This window comes from Heterodontus francisci, unplaced genomic scaffold (assembly GCF_036365525.1).
Source record: "Heterodontus francisci isolate sHetFra1 unplaced genomic scaffold, sHetFra1.hap1 HAP1_SCAFFOLD_221, whole genome shotgun sequence".
Lineage (NCBI taxonomy): Eukaryota > Metazoa > Chordata > Chondrichthyes > Heterodontiformes > Heterodontidae > Heterodontus > Heterodontus francisci.
Genome location: NW_027141485.1, coordinates 236049 through 257879, shown reverse-complemented (window position 1 = coordinate 257879; position 21831 = coordinate 236049). Strand labels below are relative to the sequence as shown.

General features: G+C 43.1%; 2 non-coding genes across 2 annotated transcripts; both read right to left on the bottom strand.

Annotated features, from left to right (window-relative positions):
- Nucleotides 1-7468: 7468 nt before the first annotated feature.
- On the bottom strand, nucleotides 7469-7557 carry trnap-agg (transfer RNA proline (anticodon AGG)). The gene is given in 2 exon segments: nucleotides 7469-7504; nucleotides 7522-7557. It is a non-coding gene; the product is annotated as a tRNA-Pro (tRNA).
- A 4160-nt stretch (nucleotides 7558-11717) lies between these two features.
- trnay-gua (transfer RNA tyrosine (anticodon GUA)) lies at nucleotides 11718-11790 on the bottom strand. Its single transcript has one exon. It is a non-coding gene; the product is annotated as a tRNA-Tyr (tRNA).
- Between the last annotated feature and the right edge of the window lie 10041 nt (nucleotides 11791-21831).

The window sequence follows — 21831 nt, the reverse complement described above, 5'->3', positions numbered from 1 at the left end:
ATGTGAGGAAATAGTGAATGGGTTTGATTGGGTTGATGGAGACATGATTCCACTTGTGGTGGAGTCCAAAGCAAAGGCCAGAAATATAAAATTGTCATTATTAAAAGATATGAGGAATTCATGATAAATGTATTTAGGTAGTGAGTGGGTGGAATCTAGACAGAATAGAAAGTGAGATTGGGTGGACAGAAGCAGTGTGAAAGGATGGCTCAAACAAAAGGTAAACACCCTGAATGGTTAACTCTGTTTCGATCTCCACAGATGCTGCCAGAGTTTCTGAACATTTCCAACACTTTCTGTTTTTATTTCAGAATTTGCAGGATGTTGCTTTGCTCTGAAAAAAAAATGAATGATCGGCTTTGGCCGCCAGTGAAATTCCACAGGAGCTAAAAGGAAGTTCTGATATCAGTGGCATGTTGATCTTGGGGTATGATTCTTGCTTTGGGTGAGTAATTAATTAATGTGTGAGAGATCCTGGGTTCAAATCCTCGACAAGCCCTTCTTCTTTGGCATTTTTAGTTTAAGGTCATTGATTGGTTTCAGCCTTGCAGAAGGCGGAATTGATTTCCATATGGAGCCTGCTTGAGGACCAGAGAGCTGGATTCAAAGAGATTGATTAACTAAATGTACAGATAGCCAAGTGGGAATATAAAGTTGTTGCAGTAATTGTGACCTGACTCCAATAACAACAGGACTGGGTTCTGGACTGGAATGGAATGGAATTCTTCAGTGTTTCTGTTGTTTGGCTTGCATTGACTCATCGATTTTCTTGTTTTTCACTTTGTCGATGCCTTTGAATAATTGTGGATCCTTCTTCAGAGTGTCTTCTTTCACCAGGTAGTTCTGACCTCTGATGATGATGATTGTAATGAGCTTCAATTCGCTGATAGTTTTGGAACTGAACAGATTTCCTTTGCTTGAGTCTACAACATGGAACTCAGTCTGACATGTGGACCCATGGGAGGATTTGAATGCCACCCCTGCGTTGAAGAATACAGTTGCATCCATCCAATAAGAGAGCGAGCAGAAGTGACAGTTCAGTCAGTCAAACATTAAACTTTTAATTTCAGGTTGTGAGTTTGAGTGCCATTTTGTTTTTCCCTTTTTTAAGGCTTCATTAGCAGAGAGTACAAGGAGTGTTTGAAATGAAATTCAGCAAAAGTATGAGAAAGTCTCACTTTGATTCGGGACTCTTATCTCTCTGCAGCATCTCGCTGTGAAAGATTGAACTTCATCTCATTTCATTCCCAGCTCGGGGTCAGTGCGGCTCAGTGGGACTTCTGGCTGTCTCCCGCTTCACAATCCATCAGTGCTGAGAAAGCAATGGGGAATATTATTCACGGCTCTGTAACCAGAGGACACCAATTTAAGGTGAATGGTAAAAGAACCAAAGGCAACATGAGGAAAAACTTATTTTGCACAGCGAGTGGTTAAGATCTGATATGCACTGTTTGAGAGTGTGATGGAGGCTGATTCAACCATGGTTTTCAAAATGGTATAAAATAATTATCTGAAGTGAAAAAATTGCATGTTTTCATGGAATACATGAGTCTGTGGCATGAGCTGAGTTGCTCGTGCAGAGAAGCAGCACAAGCACAATGAGCTGAATGGCTTCCTTTTGTTCTGTAACTATTCTATGATCTATGATTCTTTTCAGAGTGAAATCAACAATCACATACAAGAAACTGACAGGTACAATGTAAACCCCACACTAACATACCAGCGAATGCTAGGGACAGAGTAAAACCAATCAGTCCTGGACTAGAAACTGACAGGTACACTGTAAACTTCGCATTACCAGACAAGAAATTGACAGATACAGTGTGAAACCCACAGTCACGTCGCAGCAGTTGGCAGGTAACGTGTAAAAATCTTTCTTTCATATCCCAACTGCAAGGTACAAAGGAAATTAGGTACAAACCCAGGCTCACACTTCAAAGACTGAGAGATACAAAGCAAAACACATACTCACCTACAAGTACAGAGAAGAAGACACACTCAGAGGAGGTGCCGATTAAAGACACATGCATGTAACAGAAACTGATAGGGATAGAATCAAACCCTTTCTCACTTCTCAGAAACTGATAGATCTCGACAAAAGCTGATGCTCACATACAAGTTGTTGAAAGATATGTGGTGAAACTCACAGAGCAATAGCAGAAACAAACAGGTACTGAATAATACCCACAGTCACAGACCAAAAACTGAAATATACTGAGTTAAACACCACTTTCTCACACCAGAAACTCATGGCTACAAAGTGAAGCTGACTCTATCCTCCCAGGCATTGACAGGTGCAAAAGAAAACACTCACGACGATTCCAGGTCATGAAATGTACGTAATAAAACCTTTCAGCTGAAAGAATAGCATTAATGACAGGTGTGGTACCCAGAATGCTCAGCGGCCTAGAATCCGCCCAATCTGTGACAGGAGCGAGGGGCGCAAGCGCAGTAGAGACAGCTCTGTCAGCAGCTGGAGCTGCGGGTTCGGAGTTGCAGCGGGATATTCACAAAGTGCGAGAAGACTTTGTTGGCTCACACAGCTGGAGCAGGGCCTCAGGGCCACAATAACATGGAACAATCCTATCTGTATCCCTGCGGATGGCGGTGATGAAGCTTTTCCCGGTGAGGCTTCCCGAAACCGCGTCTATAAATGGATAAGAATTGGTGACTGGGCAGACAGCGTCTGGAGAGGGAGAAGAATTGGAGACTGGGCAGGGAGCGTCTCTAGATTATGATTAGATTAGAGATACAGCACTGAAACAGGCCCTTCAGCCCACCGAGTCTGTGCCGAACATCAACCACCCATTTATACTAATCCTACTTTCCCAACAAACATCCCCACCTGTCCCTATATTTCCCTACCAGCTACCTACCTATACTGGTGGCAATTTATAATGGCCAATTTACCTGTCAACCTGCAAGTCTTTTGGCTTGTGGGAGGAAACCGGAGCACCCGGAGAAAACCCACGCAGACACAGGGAGAACTTGCAAACTCCACACAGGCAGTACCCAGAATCGAACCCGGGTCCCTGGAGCTGTGAGGCTGCGGTGCTAACCACTGCGCCACCGTGCCGCCCTAAATGAATAAAATTTGGGTACTGGTCAGGGAGCGTCTGTAAATGGATAAGAATTGGGGACTGGGCAGGGAGCGTCTCTAAATGAATAAAATTTGGGTACTGGTCAGGGAGCATCTGTAGATGGGTAAGAATTAGGGACTGGGCAGGGAGTGTCTCTAAATGAATAAAATTTGGGTACTGGTCAGGGAGCGTCTGTAAATGGTTAAGAATTGGGGACTGGGCAGGGAGCGTCTCTAAATGAATAAGATTTGGGTACTGGTCAGGAAGCGTCTGTAAATGGATAAGAACTGCGGACTGGGCAGGGAGTGTCTCTAATTGAATACGAGTTCGAGACTGGGCAGGGAGCGTTTCTAAATGAATAGGATTTGGGGACTGGGCAGGGAGCGTCGATAAATGCTTAAGAATTGGGGACTGGTTCAGGAGTGTTTTATTATTCGTTCGTGGGATGTGGGCGTCGCTGGCTCGATCTCAGCTCGAGTAATGTGTCCAGTTCTGGGCACCAGGCTTTAGAAAGGACATCAAAGCTTCTGAGACAGTTCAGAGGAGACTTACTAGAATGATCCCAGAGATGCGGGGTTTCAGTTCACTGGACAGGCTGGTGAAGCTGGGATTGTTCTCCTCAGATTAGAGAAGGTTCAGGGAAGATTTAATAGAGGTGTTCAGAATCATGAAGGATTTTCATAGGGTCGAGAGGGAGAAACTGTTTCCACTGTCCTGGGGGTCAGTAACCAGAGGACACAGATTTAAAATAATCGGCCAAAAATGTCAAGGGGAGGTGAGGAGAGATCTTTTTACCCAGTAACTGATTCAGATTTGGAATGAATTGTCTGACAGGGTGGTGGAAACAGATTCAATTATAACTTTCATAAAGGAATTGGACAAATATTTCAAAGTGAAATTCTCCAGGATTATGGGGAAATAGGCAGGGGGTTGGACTAATTGCATCTTTTTGTTAGAGAGTCAGCAGAGGCACAATGGGGCCGAATGGCCTCCTGTGCTGGATGATTCGATGAACATAAGAACGAGGAGCTGGAGTCGGCAAGTCAGCCACTCGAGCCTGCTCTGCCATTCAATACAATCATGGCTGATCTCATCACGGCAGTTCTTGTTTCTTGCCAGTAGATGTCACTTCACTCCAATGCAGTGAAGTTTACAAATCTGAGAGAGACACAACAGGAAATAATTGTTCCCATGATAGTGAATGTGTGGGATTTAGAAATACCAGGAGTGGAGACGAGTTATTACTTGTCTGCTCGATCCCCATAGCCCTGGAAAATTATTTCCTTCAAGTGCCCATTCAAATTCCTTTTGTAATCCTCGATTGTCTCCATTTCCACCGCCCTCGTGGGCAGCGAGTTACAGATCATCACCAATCAGTGTAAAAAAGTTATTGCGCACATTCCCCCTGTACCTCCTGTCCAAAACCTTTAATCTGTGTCCCCTAGTCCTTGTACCAATAGTTAACGGGAACAATGTTTCCTTGCCAACTTATTTAAAACTGTCACAGCCGAAAACACTTCCATCAATTCTCCCCTCACTCTCCATTGACACAGGCAGAACAGCCCTAGATTTTCCAACCTAACCTTGTAACTAAAATCCTCCATCCCTGGATCCATTCTGGTGAATTTCCTCTGCATCCTCTCAAGGACGGTCACATTCTTTCTTAAGTGTGGTCAGCAAAACTGGAAGCAACACTCCAACTGGGGCCTAACCAGAGCTTTATAATGGTTCAGCATAACTTCCCTGCTTTGTACTCAATGCCTCTATTTATAAAGCCCAAGATCCCATATGCTTTGCTAACCACTCTCGCCATATGTCTTGCCACCTTCAAAGATTGATGCACATGAACCCCAAGTCCCTCTATTCCAGCACACTCTTTAGAACTGTGCCATTAAGTAAATATTGCCTCTCCCTATTCCTTATGCCAAAATACATCACCTCACACTTGTCACTATTAAATTCCATCTGCCACCTGTCTGCCCATTCTGCTGGCCTATCATTGTCCTGTTGCAGGCAGTTCATATCATCCTCACTGTTTGCCACTCCTCCAAGTTTGTTGTCATCGGGATATTTTGAGATTCTACTCAATATTCCAAGATCCAAGTCATTTATCTTTAGCAAAAAAAGCAGTGGTTCTAGCACTGACCCTTGGGAACACCACTGTCGACTATCCTCCAGTCTGACAAAGAATCATTTCATAAGACTCGCTGATTTCTGTCCTGAAACCAATTTTCTATCCAATTGGACACTGACCCTCCTATACCACAAACCTCAATTTTGTAAACCCCCTTTTTATGTGGTACCTTGTCAAACGCTTCCTTAAAATCCATATAAACAACATCCACTGCATTCCCTTCATCAAGCTGCTCTGTTAGTTCATCAAAAAATGCAGTTAGATTAGTCAAGCATGAACTCCCATTTATAAATCCATGCTCACTCTACTTAATTAACTCAAACCTCTCCAAGTGACTGTTGAATTTTTACCCTGATTATTCTTTCTAAAACCTTACCCACCGCTGCTGTTAATCTAACTAGCCTGTAGTTAGCCGGACTGTCCTTACACCCTTTCTTGAATAAGGGTGTCGCATTTGCCACTGTTTAATCCTCTGGCACCTCCCCCGTATCCAGGGAAGATTGGAAGATTATAGCAAGCCCTTCCGTTATCTGCATCCGCATTTCCTTTCACAACCTGGGATGCCAGCCATCCAGACCAGGTGATTTCTCTTCCCTTAGCACAGCCAGCCTTTTTAGTACCTCCCTCTCCTAATTTGTACTCTCTCCATTGCCTCTACTTTCTTCACTTCAACTGATATTTTGTCAAATTCCACTTCCTTAGTGATCACTGAAAGAAAGTACTCATTAAGTAGATTAACATTGCCCTGCACCTCGAAGCTTATATTATCCTTTTTGTCCCTAATAGGCCCGACTCAACCTCTTACTACCCACTTATCATTTACATGCTGCTCGAAGATTTTTGGGTTTCCTTTCATGTTGACTGCCAGTCTATTCTCATAGAAATAGAGAATAAGCAAATATAGAAGATGTAAGTATTTCCCATCCTTGATGAGGTGGATCTTTCTTATGTTGTGGGTGGTAATGACTTGGCCCACGAGTGTGGTGGAAGCAGAGACAATCAATGATTTGAAAAGGAAATTAGATGGATACTTGAAGGAAAGAAACTTGCATTAGGAAAGGGATCGAGCTGGTGAGTGGAACTGATTAGATTGCTCCGGGGAGAGCCAGCATGGACGTGATAGGCCAAACGACCACCTTCTGTGCTGTAAATGACTCTGTGTTGTTTCTCAAATTCAATCCACTGGTGCTTGGTAAATAATTTCAAAGTAAATTGTGCAACCGGAAAATCAGAACCAAGGCAAGGGACGCATAAGGAAGCGAAATTGCTGAAACCTGGGATTGAATCAGGGCCCTTTAGATCTTCACTCTAACGCTCTCCCAACTGAGCTATTTCAGCCCTACATTAACGGTGGCTTGGTGTCCTTGTTTTGGAAGAAAATACATACATTCAAGTTTTCCAAAAAATTAAAGAACACAACATGTGAGTAATATTCCCCATTGCTTTCTCAGTACTGATGGATTGTGAAGCGGGAGACAGCCAGAAGTGCCACTGAGCCGCACAGACCCCGAGCTGAGAATGAAATGAGATCAAATTCAATCTTTCATAGTGAGATGCTGCTGAGAGGTAAGAGTCCTGAATCAAAGCGAGACTTGCTCATTTCAAACACTCCCTGTACTCTCTGCTCATGAAGCCTTAAAAAAGGGAAAAACAGAATGGCACTCAAACTCACAACCCTGCCATTAACAGTCTCATGTTCGACTGACAGAACTGTCACTTCTACTCGCTCTCTTATTGGATGGATGCAACTCCAACGCAGGGGTGGCATTCAAATCCTCCCATGGGTCCACATGTCAGACTGAGTTCCATGTTGTAGAATCAAGCAAAGGAAATCTGCTCACTTCCAAAACTATCAGCGAATTGAAGCTGATTACAATCAACATCATCAGAGGTCAGAACGACCTGGTGAAAGAAGACACCCTGAAGAAGGATCCACAATTATTCAAAGGCATCGACAAAGTGAAAAACAAGAAAATCGATGAGTCAATGCAAGCCAAACAACAGAAACACTGAAGAATTCCATTCCAATCCAGTCCAGAACCCAGTCCTGTTGTTTTTGGAGTCAGGTCACAATTCCAGCAACAACTTTATATTCCCACTTGGCCATCTGTACATTTAGTTAATTACAATTTTGTCGACAAGCTCTTTGAATCCAGTTGTCTTGTCTTAAAGCCAGCTCCGCATGGAAGTCAATTCCGCCTTCTGCAAGGCTGAAACCAATAGATAACCTTAATCTAAAAATGACAGCAGACCAGGGCTCGTCCGGGACTTGAACCCGGGATCTCTCGCTTGTTCATTAACCATACGCCCTAAGCGAGAATCATGCCCCTAGACCAACGAGCCACTGACAGGTCAGGCTTTATTAGCTGCTGTGGAATTTCACTGGAACCCCCCAGCCAATCATCCATTTTTTTTTCAGATCAAAGCAACATCCTGCAAATGCTGAAATAAAAACAGAAAGTGCTGGAAATGTTCAGCAGCTCTGGCAGCATCTGTGCTGTGAGAAACACAGTTAATGTTTCAGGGCACTCACCTTTTGTTTCAGCCATCCTTTCAGACTGCTTCTGTCCATCCAATCTCACTTTCTATTCTATCCACATTCTAACCATTCACTACGTTACTACATTTTTCATGAATTCCTCATTTCTTTTATTAATGACAATTTTGTATTTCTGGCCTTTGCTTCAGACACCACTACAAGTGGAATCATGTCTCCATCTACCCAATCAAACCACTTCGCTGTTTCCTCACATTGCAATGTTTCTTTAACCCTGACAGACTGTGGAGTTTCTGCTGCTTGATTGCAGTTCTTGCTTCCCGCCAGTAGATGTCACCTCACTCCAATACAGTGAAGTTGACAAATCTGAGAGAGACACAACAGGAAATAATTGTTCACATTCTAGTGAATGTGTGGGATTTAGAAATACTAGGAGTGGAGACGAGTTATTATTGCACTCTGCTATAACATCTTTTATAATGGACTCCAGCATTTTCCCCTCGACTGATGTCAGGCTTCTTTTGGGCCCCCTGATCTCGAGAGACAATGGATACGCGCCTGGAGGTGGTCAGTGGTTTGTGAAGCAGCGCCTCGAGTGGCTATAAAGGCCAATTCTGGAGTGACAGGCTCTTCCACAGGTGCTGCAGAGAAATTTGTTTGTCGGGGCTGTTGCACAGTTGGCTCTCCCCTTGCGCCTCTGTCTTTTTTCCTGCCAACTACTAAGTCTCTTCGACTCGCCACAATTTAGCCCTGTCTTTATGGCTGCCCGCCAGCTCTGGCGAATGCTGGCAACTGACTCCCACGACTTGTGATCAATGTCACACGATTTCATGTCGCGTTTGCAGACGTCTTTGTAGCGGAGACATGGACGGCCGGTGGGTCTGATACCAGTGGCGAGCTCGCTGTACAATGTGTCTTTGGGGATCCTGCCATCTTCCATGCGGCTCACATGGCCAAGCCATCTCAAGCGCCGCTGACTCAGTAGTGTGTATAAGCTGGGGGTGTTGGCCGCTTCAAGGACTTCTGTGTTGGAGATATAGTCCTGCCACATGATGCCAAGTATTCTCCGAAGGCAGCGAAGATGGAATGAATTGAGACGTCGCTCTTGGCTGGCATACCTTGTCCAGGCCTCGCTAACCGGTATATAATTCGCTGTTTTCTTTCTGCCTATTTTTTAAATAGTGGAGTTACATTAACTACCGTCCAATACATTGGAACTGTTCCAGAGTCTACAGAATTTTGAAAAAAGACCAGAAATGCATCTGCTATTTCAAGGGCCACTTCCTTAAGTACTCTGGGATGTAGATTATCAGGCCCTGGGGATTTATCGGCCTTCAATCCCATCAATTTCCCAAACATTCCCTACTAATACTGATTTCATACAGTTCCTCCTTCTCACTAGACCCTATGTTCCCCAACATTTCTGGGAGATAATTTGTATCCTCCTTTGTGAAGACAGATCCAAAGTATGTATTTAATTGGTCTGCCATTTCTTTGTTCCCCATTACAAATTCCCCCGTTTCTGACTGTAAGGGGCCCACATTTGTCTTCACTAATCTTTTTCTCTACACATATCTATGGAAGCTTTTACAGTCAGTTTTTATGTTCTCTGCTAGCTTACTCTCATACTCTATTTCCCCCTTCTTAATCAATCCTTTTGTCCTCCTCTGCTAAATTCCAAACTGCTCACAATCTTCAGGTTTGCTGCTTGTTCTGGCCATTTTATATTTCTCCTCCTTGGATCTAATACTTTCCTTAATTTCTTTTGTAAGCCACAGTTGAGCCACCCTTCCTGTTTTACTTTTGCACAGACAGGAATGAACAATTGTTGTAATTCATCCATGCGCTCTTTAAATGCTAGCCATTGCCGATCCACTGTCAACCCTTTCAGTAACATTCCCCAATCTATCATAGCCAACTCCCGCCTCATACCTTCATAGTTTTCTTTGTTTAGATTCAGGACCCGAGTCTCGGAATCAACTCTCTCACTCTCCATCTTAATGAAGAATTTTATCATATTATGGGCGCACTTCCCCAAGGGACCCCACACAACAAGATTGTTAACTAATCCTTTCTCATTACACAATACCCAGTCCAGGATGGCCTGTTCTCTAGAGGTGTTATACACCTCTATCAATTCAACACTCAATCTCCTTTGAGAAAGGCAGAATAATCCTAGCTTTTCCAACCTAACCTTGGAACTAAAATCCCCCATCCCTGGATCCATTCTGGTAAATCGCCTCTGCGTCCTCTCAAGGACCCTCACATTCTTTCTAAAGTCTGCTGAGCAGAACTGGAAGCAACACTCCAATTGGGGCCCAACCAGAGTTTTATAATGGTTCAGCATAACTTCCCTGCTTCTGTACTCAATGCCTCTATTTATAAAGCCCAAGATCCCATATGCTTTGCGAACCACTCTCGCAATATGACCTGCCTCCTTCAACGATTGATGCACATGAACCCCAAGTCCCTCTATTCCAGAAAACTCTTTAGAACTGTGCCATTAAGTATATATTGCCTCTCCCTATTCCTTATGCCAAAATACATCACCTCACACTTGTCACTATTAAATTCCATCTGCCACCTGTCTGCCCATTCTGCTAGCCTATCACTGTCCTGTTGCAGGCAGTTCATATCATCTTCACTGTTTGCCGCTCCTCCAGGTTTGCTGTCATCGGCATATTTTGAGATTCTACTCTGTATTCCAAGATCCAAGTCACTTGCCTTGAGCAAAAAAAGCAGTGGTTCTAGCACTGACCCTTGGGGAACACCACTGTCGACTATCCTCCAGTCTGACAAAGAACCATTTAATAAGACTCGCTGTTTTCTGTCCTTAAACCAATTTTCTATCCAATTGGACACTGACCCTCCTATACCACGAACCTCAATTTTGTTAACCGCCCTTTTATGTGGTACCTTGTCAAACGCTTCCTTAAAATCCATATAAACAACATCCACTGCATTCCCTTCATCAAGCTGCTCTGTTAGTTCATCAAAAAATGCAGTTAGATTAGTCAAGCATGAACTCCCATTTATAAATCCATGCTCGCTCTCCTTAATTAACTCGGACCTCTCCAAGTGACTGTTGATTTTTTACCCTGATTATTCTTTCTAAAACCTTACCCACCGCTGCTGTTAATCTAACTAGCCTGTAGTTAGCCGGACTGTCCTTACACCCTTTCTTGAATAAGGGTGTCGCATTTGCCACTGTTTAATCCTCTGGCACCTACCCCGTATCCAGGGAAGATTGGAAGATTATAGCAAGCCCTTCCGTTATCTGCATCCGCATTTCCTTTCGCAACCTGGGATGTGAGCCATCCGGACCAGGTGATTTATCTTCCCTAAGCACAGCCAGCCTTTTTCTCCCTCTCCTAATTTGTACTCTCTCCATTGCCTCTACTTTCTTCACTTCAACTGATATTTTGTCAAATTCCACTTCCTTAGTGATCACTGCTACAAAGTACTCATTAAGTAGATAAACATTGCCCTGCACCTCTAAGCTTATATTATCCTTTTTGTCCCTAATAGGCCCGACTCAACCTCTTACTACCCACTTATCATTTACATGCTGCTCGAAGATTTTTGGGTTTCCTTTCATGTTGACTGCCAGTCTATTCTCATAGAAATAGAGAATAAGCAAATATAGAAGATGTAAGTATTTCCCATCCTTGATGAGGTGGAATTTTTTATGTTGTGGGTGGTAATGTCTTGGCCCACGAGTGTGGTGGAAGCAGAGACAATCAATGATTTGAAAAGGAAATTGGATGGATACTTGAAGGAAAGAAACTTGCAGGAGGAAAGGGATCGAGCTGGTGAGTGGAACTGACTAGATTGCTCCGGGGAGAGCCAGCATGGACGTGATAGGCCAAATGACCACCTTCTGTGCTATAAATGACTCTGTGTTGTTTCTCAAATTCAATTCACTGGTGCTTGGTAAATAATTTCACAGTAAAGTGTGCAACCGGAAAATCAGAACCAAGGCAAGGGACGCATAAGGAAGCAAAATTGCTGAAACCCGGGATTGAACCAGGGTCCTTTACATCTACAATCCAACGCTCTCCCAATTGAGCTATTTCAGCTCTACATTAACAGTGGCTTGGTGTCCTTGTTTTGGAAGAAAATACATACATTCAAGTTTTCCAAAAAATTAAAGAACACAACATGTGAGTAATATTCCCCATTGCTTTCTCAGTACTGATGGATTGTGAAGCGGGAGACAGCCAGAAGAGCCACTGAGACGCACAGACCCCGAGCTGAGAATGAAATGAGATCAAATTCAATCTTTCATAGTGAGATGCTGCTGAGAGGTAAGAGTCCTGAATCAAAGCGAGACTTGCTCATTTCAAACACTCCCTGTACTCTCTGCTCATGAAGCCTTACAAAAGGGAAAAACAGAATGACACTCAAACTCACAACCCTGCCATTAAAAGTCTAATATTCGACTGACAGAACTGTCACTTCTACTCGGTCTCTTATTGGATGGATGCAACTCCAACGCAGGGGTGGCATTCAAATCCTCCCATGGGTCCACATGTCAGACTGAGTTCCATGTTGTAGACTCAAGCAAAGGAAATCTGCTCACTTCCAAAACTATCAGCGAATTGAAGCTGATTACAATCAACATCATCAGAGGTCAGAACGACCTGGTGAAAGAAGACACCCTGAAGAAGGATCCACAATTATTCAAAGGCATCGACAAAGTGAAAAACAAGAAAATCGATGAGTCAATGCAAGCCAAACAACAGAAACACTGAAGAATTCCATTCCATTCCAGTCCAGAACCCAGTCCTGTTGTTTTTGGAGTCAGGTCACAATTGCAGCAACAACTTTATATTCCCACTTGGCTATCTGTACATTTAGTTAATTACAATTTTGTCGACAAGCTCTTTGAATCCAGTTGTCTGATCCTCAAGGCAGCTCCGCATGGAAGTCAATTCCACCTTCTGCAAGGCTGAAACCAATAGATAACCTTAATCTAAAAATGCCAGCAGACCAGGGCTCGTCCGGGACTAAAACCCGGGATTTCTCGCATGTTGATTAACCATACTCCCAAAGCGAGAATCATACCCCTAGACCAACGAGCCACTGGCAGGTTAGGCTTTATTAGCTGCTGTGGAATTTCACTGGAATCCCCCAGCCAATCATCCATTTTTTTTAAGATCAAAGCAACATCCTGCAAAGGCTGAAAAAAAAACAGAAAGTGCTGGAAATGTTCAGCAGCTCTGGCAGCATCTGTGCTGTGAGAAACACAGTTAACGTTTCAGGGCATTCACCTTTTGTTTCAGCCATCCTTTCAGACTACTTCTGTCCATCCAATCTCACTTTCCATTCTATCCACATTCTAACCATTCACGACGTTACTACATTTTTCATGAATTCCTCATTTCTTTTATTAATGACAATTTTGTATTTCTGGCCTTTGCTTCAGACACCACCACAAGTGGAATCATGTCTCCATCTACCCAATCAAACCACTTCGCTGTTTCCTCACATTGCAATGTTTCTTTAACCCTGACAGACTGTGGAGTTTCTGCTGCTTGATTGCAGTTCTTGCTTCCCGCCAGTAGATGTCACCTCACTCCAATACAGTGAAGTTTACAAATCTGAGAGAGACACAACAGGAAATAATTGTTCACATTATAGTGAATGTGTGGGATTTAGAAATACTAGGAGTGGAGACGAGTTATTATTGCACTCTGCTATTACATCTTTTATAATGGACTCCAGCATTTTCCCCACGACTGATGTCAGGCTAACCGGTATATAATTCGCTGTTTTCTTTCTGCCTCTTTTTTTAAATAGTGGAGTTACATTAACTACCGTCCAATCCATTTGAACTGTTCCAGAGTCTACAGAATTTTGAAAAAAGACCAGAAATGCATCTGCTATTTCAAGGGCCACCTCCTTAAGTACTCTGGGATGTAGATTATCAGGCCTTGGGGATTTATCGGCCTTCAATCCCATCAATTTCCCAAACATTCCCAACAAATACAGATTTCATACAGTTCCTCCTTCTCATTAGACCCTATGTTCCCCAACATTTCTGGGAGGTAATTTGTATCCTCCTTTGTGAAGACAGAACCAAAGTATGTATTTAATTGGTCTGCCATTTCTTTGTTCCCCATTATAAATTCCCCCGTTTCTGACTGTAAGGGACCCACATTTGTCTTCACTAATCTTTTTCTCCACACATATCTATAGAAGCTTTTACAGTCAGTTTTTATGTTCTCTGCTAGCTTACTCTCATACTCTATTTCCCCCTTCTTAATCAATCCTTTTGTCCTCCTCTGCTAAATTCCAAACTGCTCACAATCTTCAGGTTTGCTGCTTGTTCTGACCATTTTATATTTCTCCTCCTTGGATCTAGTACTTTCCTTAATTTCTTTTGTAAGCCACAGTTGAGCCACCCTTCCTGTTTTACTTTTGCACAGACAGGAATGAACAATTGTTGTAATTCATCCATGCGCTCTTCAAATGGTAGCCATTGCCTATCCACTGTCAACCCTTTAAGTAACGTTCCCCAATCTATCATCGCCAACTCCCGCCTCATACCTTCATAGTTTCCTTTGTTTAGATTCAGGACCCTAGTCTCGGAATCAACTCTCTCACTCTCCATCTTAATGAAGAATTTTATCATATTATGGGCGCACTTCCCCAAGGGACCCCACACAACAAGATTGTTAACTAATCCTTTCTCATTGCACAATACCCAGTCTAGGATGGCCTGTTCTCTTGAGGGGTTATACACCTCTATCAATTCTCCACTCAATCTCCTTTGATATAGGCAGAATAATCCTAGCTTTTCCAACCTAACCTTGTAACTAAAATCTCCCATCCCTGGATCCATTCTGGTAAATCGCCTCTGCATCCTCTCAAGGACCCTCACATTCTTTCGAAAGTCTGCTGAGCAGAACTGGAAGCAACACTCCAATTGGGGCCTAACCAGAGTTTTATAATGGTTCAGCATAACTTCCCTGCTTGTGTACTCAATGCCTCTATTTATAAAGCCCAAGATCCCATATGCTTTGCTAACCACTCTCGCAATATGTCTTGCCACCTTCAAAGATTGTTGCACATGAAACCCAAGTCCCTCTATTCCATTACACTCTTTAGAACTGTGCCATTAAGTATATATTGCCTCTCCCTATTCCTTATGCCAAAATACATCACATCACACTTGTCACTATTAAATTCCATCTGCCACCTGTCTGCCCATTCTGCTAGCCTATCACTGTCCTGTTGCAGGCAGTTCATATCATCCTTACTGTTTGCCAGTCCTCCAAGTTTGGTGTCATCGGCATATTTTGAGATTCTACTCTGTATTCCAAGATCCAAGTCACTTACCTTTAGCAAAAAAAGCAGTGGTTCTGGCACTGACCCTTGGGGAACACCACTGTCGACTATCCTCCAGTCTGACAAAGAACCATTTAATATGACTCGCTGTTTTCAGTCTTTAAAACAATTTACTATCCAAATGGACACTGACCCTCCTAATCCATGAATCCCAATTTTGTTAACCACCCTTTTATGTGGTACTTTATAAAATGCTTTCGTAATATCCATATAAACAACATCCACTGCATTCCCTTCATCAGTATTCTCAGATAGTTTATCAACAAATGCAGTTAGATTCGTCAAGCATGAACTCCCATTGATAAATCCATGCCCACTCTCCTGAATTAACTCAAACCTCTCCAAAGGACTTGATTTTTTTCCCTGACCTGTTGATCTCATGCTGATAGCAAGCTCACCATAGAGCATGTATTTGGCAATGTGACCGTCATCCATTTGGCCCAGTCAACAGAGTCACCGCTGACTCCAGAGGGCAAACATGCTGCGGATCCCTGCACGCTGGTGTACTTCCGCATTCGGCACTCTGTCCTGCCAGGAGATGCCCAGTATCCATCTGAGGCAGTGGAGGTGGAAGGTGTTCAGCCGCTTTTTTTGGCTTGTATAAGTTGTTGATGCTTGTCTACTATGAAGGAGGGTGCTGAGAACACAAGCCTGGTACACGTGGAGCTTTGTATTTTCGGTCAGTTTGCTGTCGGTTCACACTTGTCTTCTCAACTTTGACATGACAGCTGCAGCATTGGCAATCCTGGTGCTGATTTCAGCATCAAGGGTCAGATTGCTGGTGATTATTGATTGAAGGTATGTGAAGTTGTTGACAACCTCCAAAGTGAGGTTGTCGATGTTGATGGAAAGTGGAGTCTCTACGTCCTGGCCCGTAACTTTCATCTTCCTGATGCTGATTGTCAGTCCAAACTCTTTGCAGGCCAGGGAGAACCGATCTACAAGCTGCTGTGACTGAACTTCATTATGGGATGTCAGCACAGCATCATCAGCAAATAGCAACTCACAGACTAGGAATTTACCCACTTTGGTCTTGGCGCACAGTCTTGCCAAGTTGAACAGCTTGTCGTCAGCTCTGATGTGCAGGTGAACACCTATATCTGAGTAATTGAAAGTGTACAATAGCAGCATGGAGAAGAATATGCCAATTATAAAGGATGTGATAACTAGACAGTTCGAAAATGATGACATGATTGGGCAGAGTCAACATAGATTTATGAAAAAGAAAACAGGTTAGTAAAACCTGTTGAGATTTTTGAGGATGTTACCGATAGAACAGATAAAGGAGAACCAGTGGATGTGTGGTATTTGTATTTTCCTTTGGTAAGGTCCCACACAGGAGGTGAGTAAACAAAGTTAGAGCACATAGGCTTGGGGATAATATACTGATATGGATTGAGAATTGGTTAACAGACCGAAAACAGAGAGCAGGAATAACGGGTCCTTCTCAGGATGGCAGGCTGTTACTATTGGGGTACTGCAAGGATCAGTGTTGGAGCCACAGCTGTGAACAACCTATATAAATGATTTGGATGTGGGGATTAAATGTAATATTTCCAAGTTTGCAGATGACACAAAGCTCGGTGAAGTGTGAGTTGTGAGGAGGATGCAGAGAGGCTTCCAGGGGACCTGGAGAGGCTAAGTGAATGGGCAAGAACATGGAATATAATGTGAATAAGTGTGAAGTTATTCACTTTGGTAGAATAAACAGAAAGACAGAGTATTTCTTAAATGGTGAGAGGTTGGGAAGTGTCCATGTCCAAAGGGACCTGGGTGTCCTTGTTCCTGAGACACTAAAAGCTCTTGTGCAGGTGCAGCAATCAATTAGGAAGGCAAATGGTATGTTGTACCCACACGAGGGGTCATGAGTACAGGAGTAAAGATGTCTTGCTGCAATTGTATAGAGCCTTGGTGAATCCGCACTGGAGTATTGTGTACAGTTTAGTCTCCTCATCTTATGAAGGATACACTTGCCATAGAGGGGGTGAAACAGAGGGTCAACAGACTAATCTTTTTTTTGCATATATTTCATTTCATCTCAGTTTGTTCAGTTTGCTTACCTACTGTTTTTTTCAGGTTTGTACTTCCTGCTGTTCAATATTCAGTCCATTATTACCAAATCTGTACTAATGCTTTGTCTTTCAACACACCATTAACATATTGTTTGCCTTTGCTGCATGACCTTTTGGTCAGCTATGTGGCCTTGTCCAATCTACACCTTCTCCTTTGTTATCTCTTGCCCCACCCCCACCTCACTTGCTTATAACCTGTGACTTTTCTAATATATGTCAGTTCCGAAGATGGGTCACTGACCTGAAACGTTAACTCTGCTTCTCTTTTCACAGATGCTGCCGGACCTGCTGAGTGGTTCCAGCATTTCTTGTTTTTATGTCACCAGACTAATCCCTGGGATGGTGGGATTGTCTTATGAGGAAACTGGGCCGGTATTCCTTAAAGTTTCGAAGAATGAGAAGTGATCTGATTGAAACTGACAAAATTCTTACAGGGCGTGACAGTGTGGATGTAGACAGGATGTTTGCCCTCGTTAGTGAGTCTAAAACCAAAGGACATCGTCTCAGAATAAGGAGTAGGCCATTGAAAACTGAGATGGGTGGAATTTCTTCACTCAGACGGTGGTGAATCATTGGAATACTGTGCCCCAGAGGGCTGTGGCAGCTCAATCATTGAGCATGTTCAAGACAGAAATTGATAGAAATCTTGATACTCATGACATCAAGGGATATGGGGATAGCATGGGAAAGGGGCTTTGAGGTAGGTGATCAGCCATGATCGAATTGAATGACAGAGCAGGCTCGACGGGCTGAATAGCTTACTCCTATGTTGCTCTGTTCCTAAGAGAGTTGGCGCCAGCGCGCAACCCTGCTTTACCCCACTGCTGATCTTGAAAGCGTCTGATGTTGCTCCATTGTAACTGATGGAACTGTGCATGTTCTCGTGGAAAGAAGAGATGATGCCCAAGAGGTCAGGAGGGCAGCCGATGTTCCATTGCAGTTTGAAAAGGCCGTCTCTGCTGACAAGATCAAAGGCCTTAGTGATGTTCATAAAAGCGTGTGAGGCTCTGTGGCGCAATGGATAGCGTGTTGGACTTTTCAATAATGATTAAGACCATATTCCAAGGTTGTGAGTTCAAGTCCCACCAGAGTCAGATTTTGGAACAGAAACAGAGGAGCACAACGGAACAACAAATGAAGAAATGCGCCAAAAGCACAGACTCGGAGACAGAGCGAGAGAGAGAGGAGCAGAGCAGGGGGAAAAAATCGAGGAGTGACATCACAATGGAGAGTGAGAGCATGGAAACAGAGAGCCGCTGGGGTGAGGATACAGGATTTGGTTCTTTCTTCGGTGCAGTGGAAGGAGTTGTTTGGTGAGGATCTGGTAAGCTGTGACATCACAGGCAAGCAGGCAGTTGATTGGTTTGGAAGAACCGACCTGCTTGATGCGCATCTGGTAAGTGATTAAGATCCATTTTAGTCCCAACGTTTAAAATAGTAAACAAACTAGTGGTAAGTTTAATAAAATATGCAATAAAATGAATAATTGAATAAAATATTTAAGTAGTTAATTGAAACACGTTAAGGATGACAGGACAGGTGATGTGTCACAGCTGCAGCATGTGGGAGTTCCTGGATGCCAGTGTGATCCAGGGCAAACACGTCTGCAGTAAGTGTTTGCGGCTCAAAGAGGGAGAAAAAAGGAATGTAGTGGTAGTAGGGGACAGTATAGTAAGGTGGATTGACTCTGTTCTCTGCAGCAAAAGCAAGAGTCCAGACGGCTGTGTTGCCTGCCGGTGCCAGGATTCAGGACATCTGCTCAGGGCTGGAGCGAAACATACAATGGGAGGGGGAGGATCCAGTCGTCGTGGTCCATGTCGCTACCAAAGACAAAGGCAGGACAAGGATAGAGGTTCTGCAAAGTCAGTATGAGGAACTAGGCACCAAATGAAGAAGCAGAACCTCAAAGTTAATCATCTCTGGATTATTACCTGAGCCATGTGCAAATTGGCATAGGACAAATAAGATTAGAGAAAGTAATGTGCGGCTGAAAGACTGGTGTGGTCGTAGTGGGTTCTGGTTCATGGGGCATTGGCAGCAGTACTGGGGAAAGAGGTGGCTGTACCGTTGGGACGGTCTACACCTGAACCGTGCTGGTGCCGGTGTTCTAGCGAGCCACATAACGAGGGAAGTAGAGACGGTTTTAAACTGAATAGTGGGGGCAAGGGATCAAATTTGGGAAGATATGGGGAATCAAGGAGGAGAGACAAGGCAAGAGAGAAAGGTATAAATATGGGAAATGATAAACAGACTGTGACAGGAAGGGACAGAATGTACAAATCTAAGAGTAAATCGACAGATAAGGCTAGATGTGACAAAAATAATAAAAGGACAAAGCTAAATGCTCTGTATCTGAATGCATGGAGCATTTGAAACAAAACAGATGAACTGGGAGCACAAATAGAATAAATAAGTACTATCTGATAGTCATTACAGAGACATGGCTGCAGGGCGACATGGATTGGGATGTGAATATTGGAGGTGACATGGCATTTTGGAAGGACAGGAAGCTAGGAAAAGGTGGCGGGGTAGCTCTGTTAATTAATGATGGTATTAGCGTAATAGAGAGGGATGACCTGAGTTCTTGAGATCAGGATGCAGAAGCAGTTTGAGTACAAATGAGAAATCATAAAGGCAAGAAGTCACTTGTGGGAGTGGTGTACAGGCCACCTAACATTAACCACACTGCCGGATGGGATATAAAGGAAGAAATAATGGCAGCTTGTCAGAAAGGTACTGTGATAATTATGGGGGATTTTAATCTGCATATAGATTGGAAAATTCAGATGGGCAGAGGTAGCCTAGATGAGGAGTACATAGACTGTTTTGGGGATAATTTCTTGGAACAATACATTCTGGAGCCAACCAGAGAGCAGGCTATACTAGACCTGGCATTGTGCAACGAGATAGGATTAATTAATGACCTCATAGTTAAGGTGCCCCTAGGTAGTAGCGATTATAATATGATTGAATTTTACATTCAGTTTGAGGGAGAGGAGAGTGGGTCCCAGACTAGTATTTTAAATTTAAATAAGGGCAATTATAAGGTCATGAAAGCAGAGCTAGCTAAAGGGAACTGGCAAATTAGGTTAAGGGATAAGTCAATAGAGATGCAGTGGCAGACATTTTAGGGGATATTTCAGAATACACAGAATAGATACATTTCAACGAGAAAGAAAAGTTCCAAAGGTGGGACTCACCATCCATGGTTCACGAAAACAGTTAAAGATACTATCAAACTTCAAGAAAAAGCCTATAATTGTGCAATGGTGGGAGGCAGGTCAGAAGATTGGACAGAATATAAAAATACAGCAAAGAATGACTAAAAGATTGATAAGGAAGGTAAAATTAGAGTATGAGAGAAAGCTCGCAAGAAATTTCAAGACAACTAGTAAGAGTTTCGATAGATATTTTAAAAAGAAAAGAGTTAACAAAGCGACTGTTGGTCCAATAGAAAGTGTGTCTGGGGAATTAATAATGGATAATTAAGAGATGGCAGATGAATTGAACAGATACTTTGCATCGGTCTTAACTATTGAGCATACAAATAACATCCCAGTATTAGCCGTATATCAGGAAATTGAAGGGATGGAGGAACTCAAGAAAATTACAATCACCAGGGAAGTGGTACTAAACAAATTGTTGGAGCTGCGGGTTGACAAGTCGCCAGGTCCTGAATTGGCTAGTGAGATAGTTGATGCGCTGGTTTTAATATTCCAAAATTCCCTAGATTCGAGCAGGTTCCGTTAGATTGGAAAAGAGTGAATGTAACTCATTTATTCAAAAAGGGAGGGAGACAGAAAGCAGGAAACGACAGGCCAGTTAGCTTAACATTTGTCTGAGGGAAAATATTTGGAGCGATTACAGAGGATGTTATAGCAGGGCATTTAGAAAACATTAAGGTAATCAGGCAGAGTCAACATGGTTTTTTGAAAGGGAAATCATGTTTAACCAATTTATTGGAGTTCTTTGAGGGAGTTACATGTGCTGTGGATAAAGGGGAACCAGTGGATGTATTGTATTTCGATTTCCAGAAGGATAAGGTGCCATATCAAAGGTTATTGCAGAAAATAAAAGCTCATGGTGTCGGGGGTAACATATTGCCATGGATAGAAGATTGGCTAGCTGACAGGAAACAGAGAGTCAGCATAAATGGGTCATTTTCTGGTTGGCAAGAAGTAACGAGTGGTGTGCCACAGGGATCTGTGCTGGGGCCTCAACTTTTTACAATTTATATAAATGACTTAGATGAAGGGACCGAAGGTATTGTTGCTAAATTTGCTGATCACAAAGATAGGTAGGAAAGTAGGTTGTGAAGAGGACATAAGGGGGCTACAAAGGGATATAGATAGGTCAAGTGATTGGGCAAAGACCTGGCAAATGGAGTATAATGTGGGAAAGTCGGAAATTGTCCACTATGGCAGGAAGAATAAAAAAGCATATGATCTGAATGGTGAGAGATTGCAGAGCTCTGAGATGCAGAGGGATCTGGGTGTCCGAGGGCATGAATTGCAAAAGGTTAGTATGCAGGTCCAGCACGTAATTAGGAAAGCTAATCGAATGATATCATTTATCACCATGGGAATTGAATACAATAGTAGGGAGGTTATGCTTCAGCTATACAGGACATTGGTGAGACCTCTTCTGCAGTACTGAGTACTGTACTGGTCTCCTTATTTGCGGAAGGATGTAAAT